Source organism: Somniosus microcephalus, unplaced genomic scaffold, assembly GCF_052327205.1.
Source record: "Somniosus microcephalus isolate GS21.2 unplaced genomic scaffold, FLI_Smic_1.0 unresolved_chr5, whole genome shotgun sequence".
Classification (NCBI taxonomy): Eukaryota; Metazoa; Chordata; class Chondrichthyes; order Squaliformes; family Somniosidae; genus Somniosus; species Somniosus microcephalus.
The window spans coordinates 34938316-34945201 of record NW_028225183.1 but is presented as its reverse complement, the minus strand read 5'-3'; the positions used below and the strand labels follow the sequence as shown (position 1 = coordinate 34945201).

At 46.2% G+C, this 6886-nt stretch overlaps 1 pseudogene; it reads left to right on the top strand.

Moving 5' to 3' along the window:
- Nucleotides 1-2952: 2952 nt before the first annotated feature.
- On the top strand, nt 2953-3913 carry LOC147087891 (uncharacterized; annotated as a pseudogene).
- The last annotated feature ends 2973 nt before the right edge of the window (nt 3914-6886 follow it).

The following is a 6886-nucleotide window of genomic DNA, read 5'->3' as shown; positions in this document are numbered from 1 at the left end:
CAACAGAGAACGAGGCGATTCGGACTGTCTTGTCTGTGCTCGCCCATAAAGAGCTATCCAGTCAATCCCACTTTCCAGCTCTTGGTCCGTAGTCTTGTAGGTTACAGCACGTCAAGTGCACATCCAAGTATCTTTGAAACGTCATGAGGGTCTCTCCCTCTAGCACCCTTTCAGGCAGTGAGTTCCAGAACCCCTCCTCTCCCTGGGTGAAAAGATTCCTTCTCAAATCCCCTCTAAACCTCCGACCAATTAATTTAAATATATGCACCTTGTTTATTGACCCTTCATCTAAGGGAAATATCCATTCTATCTAGGCCCTTGATAATTTCATACACCTCAAAAAGGTCTCCCCTCAGCCTCCTCCATTCGAAAGAAAACAACCCCAACAATTCCAAACTTTCCTCATAGTTAAAATTCCCCAGCCCAGTTAACATCCTCATAAATCTCCACTGCAACCTCTCTAGTGTAATCACATCGCTCCTGTAATCTGGTGATCAGAGTTGCATGCAGTACTGTAGCTGTGGCCTAACTAGATTTTATACAGGTCAAGCATAACATCGCTGCTCTTATATTCTATGCCTTGGCTAATAAAGTCAACTATCGCGTATGCCTTCTTAACCACATTAGCTTCCTGTCCTGCTACATTCAAGGATCTGTGGACATGCATTATCATATACAGAATGAAATAAACACTCATGCAAAGTTCTGCAGTGTTACAAAATGAATCCCACACTCACTTACTGTGTAAGGGCCTGAAGAAAACGAATCGCACACTGACACACAGTACCACAGATTGACAGAACCAGAACTAATCTTGCACTCATATACAATCCCAGAGACTCTCATTTCATTCACATACATTACCAAATACTGACCGACAAAAAATTAATCCCACACTCTCATTCCGATACAGAAGGATATCCACACTCACATAGATTATCCGAGGCAGCTATAAGGAAGTAATCTCACAAACAGTGCCAGAAATTGATATACAGAATTAATCCATACGTTATCATAGACTGAGAGAGACAGAATTAATACAACACTCACGTACTGTACCAGAGACTGATAAATACAAAACGAATTCCACACTCACAAACCGCACCAGGGAATTTTAGAAACAGCATTCATCCCACACACGTTTACAGTGTCAAATACTGACTGACATAGCATTAATCCCAGACCCACTCAAAACCCCACTGACTGGCAGATACAGAATGAGTCTCACATAGCATCAAAGACTGACAGGTACAGAATGAATCCCACCCTCACATACGAAACCAGAGACTGAGAGATACAGAATTAATCCCACACTACCACACAGTACCACAGATTGACAGAACCAGAACCAATCTTGCACTCATATACAATCCCAGAGACTCTCATTTCATTCACATACATTACCAGATACTGACTGAAACAAAATAAATCCCACACTCACATTCAGATCCTGAGACTGAAGGTACAGAAGGATATCCACACTCACATAGACTACACGAGGCAGAGATAAGGAAATAATCTCACACTCACACACAGTGCCAGAAACTGATATACATAATTAATCCACACATTATCATAGACTGAGAGAGACAGAATTAATACAACACTCACTTGCTGTACTAGAGACTGACAAATACAAAACGAATTCCACACTCACAAACCATACCAGAGAATTTTAGATACAGCATTAATCCCACACTCGTTTACAATGTCAAATGCTGACTGACGCAGCATTAATGCCAGACACACTCAAAACCCTACTGACTGGCAGATACAGAATGAGTCTCCCATAGCATCAGAGACTGACAGGAACAGAATGAATCCGACCCTCACATACTATACCATATCCTGAGAGGTACAGAACGAATCTCGCACTCACACACAGTACCAGAGACTGACAGGTACAGAATGAATCCCACACTCAGAAATATTGCCATTTACTGACCGATATAGAATGAAGCCCGCACTCACACACAGTACCGGAAACTGACAGGTACAGAAAGAATCCCACACTCAGAAATATTGCCATATACTGACCGATACAGAATGAAGCCCGCACTAACACACTGTACCAGAGACTGAAAGGTACAGAATGAATCCCACACTCAGACATATTACCATCTACTGACCGACACAGGGAGAAACCCACACTCACATACAGAACCAAGAGCTCATAGATACGCAATGATTGACGGAACTCATGCACAGTTCCAGATTCTGAGAATTACAGACTGAATTTCACACTCACTTAAAGTGAAAGGGACTGACAGGCTTAATGAAACACACACTTACACACAGTACCTGAGATTGAGAGAGACAGAATGACTCGCACACATTACCAGAGACTAACAGATACAGAATGAATCCCACACTCACAAGCAGTACCAGAAGCTAACTGGAACAGAATGAATCCCACATCAATACTCAGTATCAGAGAATGACAGAAATAAAACGAATCCCACGCTCACATGAATTAGCAATTTATAACTCGTGTTTTGTCTAACAAAATGTAATATTAGCTCATCTCAACTCCTAGTATTTGTAAATCCCATCCGTTTAATATAACGTGAAGAGTTATTGCCTGTTGTGTACCTCTCTGATCTGCAAACTTCACTGTACCGGAGATTGCTGACATCTACTGACCGCAAACGAGAACTGCAGAACGAGACGAGGTGTGTGGATGAGGGTAGTGCAGTGGATGTGGTATACATGGATTTCAGTAAGGCTTTCGATAAAGTCCCGCAAAGGAGACTGGTCAAGAAGGTAAGAGCCCATGGGATCCAGGATGCCTTGGCACATTGGTACCTAAACTGCCTTAGTGGCAGAAGGCAGAGGGTGATGGTCGAAGGTTGTTTTTGTGACTGGATGTGGATACCACTCATCTGCTTCATCCTTGACAACTATGTCTTCACCTTCGACAACCAGTTCTTTACCCAAACACACGGAACAGCCATGGGGAGCAGATTCGCACCCAAATACGGCAACATCTTCATGCACGAGTTCGAGCAAGACTGCTTCGCTGCACAGGACCTCCAACCAACGCTATACACCAGATACATCGACGACATTTTCTTCCTATGGACCCACGGCGATGAACCACTGAAAAGACTACACGATAACATCAACAAGTTCTATCCCACCAACAAACTCACCATGGACTACTCCTCAGAATCGGTTTCATTCTTGGACACACGAATCTCCATCAAAGATGGACACCTCAGCACTTCACTCTACCGCAAGCCCACGGACAACCTCAGGATGCTCCACTTCTCCAGCTTCCACCCTAACCACGTTAAAGAAGCCATCCCCTATGGACAAGCCCTGCAAATACACAGGATCTGCTCAGACGAGGAGGAAAGCGATGGACACCTACAGACGCTGAAAGACGCCCTCGTACGAACGGGATATGATGCTCGACTCATCGAATGACAGTTCTGACGGGCCACAGCATAAAATCGCATAGACCTCCTCAGAAGACAATCACAGGACACAACCAACAGAGTACCCTTCATCGTCCAGTACATCCCCAAAGTGGAGAAACTACGCCATGTTCTTCGCAGCCTTCAACATGTCATCGATGACGACGAACAGCTCGCTAAGGCCATCCCCACGCCTCCACTACTCGCCTTGAAACAGCGGCCTAACCTCAAACAGAGCATCGTTTGCAGCAAATTACACAGCTTTCAGGAGAACAGTGACCACGACACCACACAACCCTGCCACGGCAACCTCTGCAAGACATGCCTGATCATCAACACAGATACCATCATCACACGCGAGGACACCACCCAGCAGGTACATAGTACATACTCATGTGACTCGGCCAACGTTGTCTACCTCATACGTTGCAGGAAAGGATGCCCCGGAGCATGGTACATCAGCGAAACCATGCAGACACTGCGACAATGGATGACCGGACACTGTGCAATAATCGCCAGGCAGTCAGGGAACACTTCAGCAGTCAAGGACATTCAGCCTCCGATCTTCGGGTAAGCATTCACCAAGGCGGCCTTTGAGATGCACGACAACGCAAAATCATAGAGTAGAAACTAATAGCCAAGTTCCGCACTCATGAGTTTGGCCTCAACCGGGATCTTGGGTCCATGTCACGTTACATGTAACCCCACCTGATGTAGGGTCACCCAGACTCGAGTCGTCGTTTGCTTTTTCTCTCTACACAGATGCGGCCGGATCTGCTGTGATTTCCAGCAAAATAATTGTTTTTTTGCCTGTTTTTTGTTTTTCATACAGACCCCAGCATCTGCAACATTTGACCCCTTGTGACCCTACCTCATTATTCTTTGATGTAATGTTTTCCTGACTAACATGTTTAGACACCATTAACACCTTTGATTGCTGTGACTGTCTCTCTGCCGAGGTGTGATAAATGGCAGTTAGAAAGATCTGGCATTATTCTCTGACTATATAAGCTGTGTCTTTATGCATCTCTCCACTTCACCTGATGAAGGAGCAGCGCTCCGAAAGCTTGTGATTTCAAATAAAACTGTTGCACTATAAACTGGTGTTGTGTGACGTCTTACATTTGTGACTGGAAGCCTGTGTCCAGTGGGGTACCGCAAGGATCGGTGCTGCGTCCCTTGCTGTTTTTGGTCTACATTAATTATTTGGATGAGAATGTAAAAGGTATGATCAGTAAGTTCGCAGATGACAGGAAAATTGGTGGGGTGGTAAATAGCGAGGAGGGTAGCTTCAGCCTGCAGGACGATATAGATGGGTTGGTCAGATGGGCGGAACAGTGGCAAATGGAATTTAACCCTGAAAAGTGTGATGTGATGCATTTTGGAGGAACCAACAAGGCAAGGGAATACACAATGAATGGTAAGACCATAGGAAAGACAGAGGATTATAGCGAGCTTGGTGTGCATGTACATAGATTCCTGAAGGCAGCAGAACAGGTGAATAAGGTGGTTAAAAAGGCATATGGGATACTTGCCTTCATTAGCCGAGGCATAGACTATAAGAGCAGGGAGGTTATGATGGAGCTTTACAAAACGCTGGTTAGGCCACAGCTGGAATACTGTGTGGAGTACTGGTCGCCACACTATAGGAAGGGTGTGATTGCTTTGGAGAGGGTGCAGAGGAGATTCACCTGGATGTTACCTGGGCTGGAGCGTTTCAGCTATGAAGAAAGACTGGACAGGCTGGGGTTGTTTTCCTTGGAAGAGAGATAAGGCTGAGGGGGGACCTGATTGAGGTGCAGAAAATTATGAGGGGCATAGATAGTGTAGATAGAAAGGAAGATATTCCCTTAGTAGAGGGGTCAATAACAAGGGGGCATAGATTCATGGTAAGGGGCAGGAGGTTTAGAGGGGATTTGAGGAAGAACTTTTTCACCCTGAGGGTGGTTGGAATCTGGAACTCACTGCCTGAAAGGGTGGTAGAGGCAGGAACCCTCACAACATTCAAGAAGCATTTGGATGAGCACTTGAAATGCCATAGCATATAAGGCTACGGGCCAAATGGTGGAAAATGGGATTAAATTAGACAGGGCTTGAATGCCGGCACGGATGCGATAGGCCGAAGGGCCTCTTTCTGTGCTGTATAACTCGTTGGCCTAGAAATTCAGTTGCCTTAGCGCCGCTTTTGAGGCGCTAGGGGGACTGGCGCCAGAGTTATGGCCAGTTTAAAAATTCCCTGGGGCCCTAAATCGGCGTTGCACCGGTAGCGCTGCGCCGTCACCGATGACGTCATCGGTGTGCGCAGCGTCCCGGTTGCCATGCCGACGGGCCCTAGCGCCGAAATTCAGTTGCGGCCGCCTAGCCCGTGGCAGCCGCAATTAAGACTCTGGCAACAGAGTCTTGCATGAGTTTGCGCCGGCGCATTAAAGGCCCCGCGGCGGCCGGCCGCTTTCCCGCCGGCCGCCTGCCCGCAGCTCCCTCCCCGGACTTCTCCCCCCCACCCCCCGGAACAGATGCAAGCCCGGCACTTGTCCGAGGTGCCGGGCTCATTTTTAGACAGATTTGCGCGGGCCGCGGCCGGGTGCAGGCAGCTCCTCCTTAACGGAAGGAGGAGGCCTGCACTTCCCCAGCCTGCCGCACCGCATCGGGTGCCGCAGCGCCGGAATTGCGGCGCTAAACGGCAGTTAGCGCCCTTTTCCAGGCGCTAAGACCCTTCAGTAGCGCCTGCAGCCGTTTGGGCGCGGCGCTACTGAATTTTTGGCGCGCGCAGGGGGACTTAGCGCCGGCACTAACTTCCGGCGCTAAAGCCCTGGCTAAGCCAAAACCCAATTTCTTGGCCTATGTCTCTTTGACTAAGAGCGAAACAAATGGATTTGAATCTGTCAGGTTTACAGAAACAGGACATATGCAATGTGAGGAATGGTTTCAGTCTGCAAATTCTGCTCTAGCGTTGTTGCACACTTTTCATAGTGTAAAAACAACAAAATCGTGGCATAATAAAGGCTTTTCCTTACTCATTTGATTGCTGTAAATTTGTCCCGCTGTCTTTTACTATATATCATTGTCTGTTGTGCCCTTCTCTGTTCTGGAAACGTCACTGTACCGCAGATTGGTGACATTTACTGGCCAGAAGTGAGAACTGCAGTAGAGCGGAATATCTTTCAGGGTTACAGAAACAGCGCAATGTGAGGAAATAGCATCTGTCTGTATTTTCTACACTCATATTGTTTTACATTTTATATTGAAATCAAAAAACAAATAATTCGTAATATAATGTTTGCCTTTATTGATTTGATATTTGGGAATTTGCACTGTACTTTACTCTACATTGAGTAGTATTTCCGTCTGATTTCTCAGGACACTAATAACATTACTTCAAATAAACAAAACATCAATAAGAAAGGAACGACTGGAACCCTGAAAGTGCAACAGGAAACAGTCAAAGGGGAATGGGATGAAATACAGAA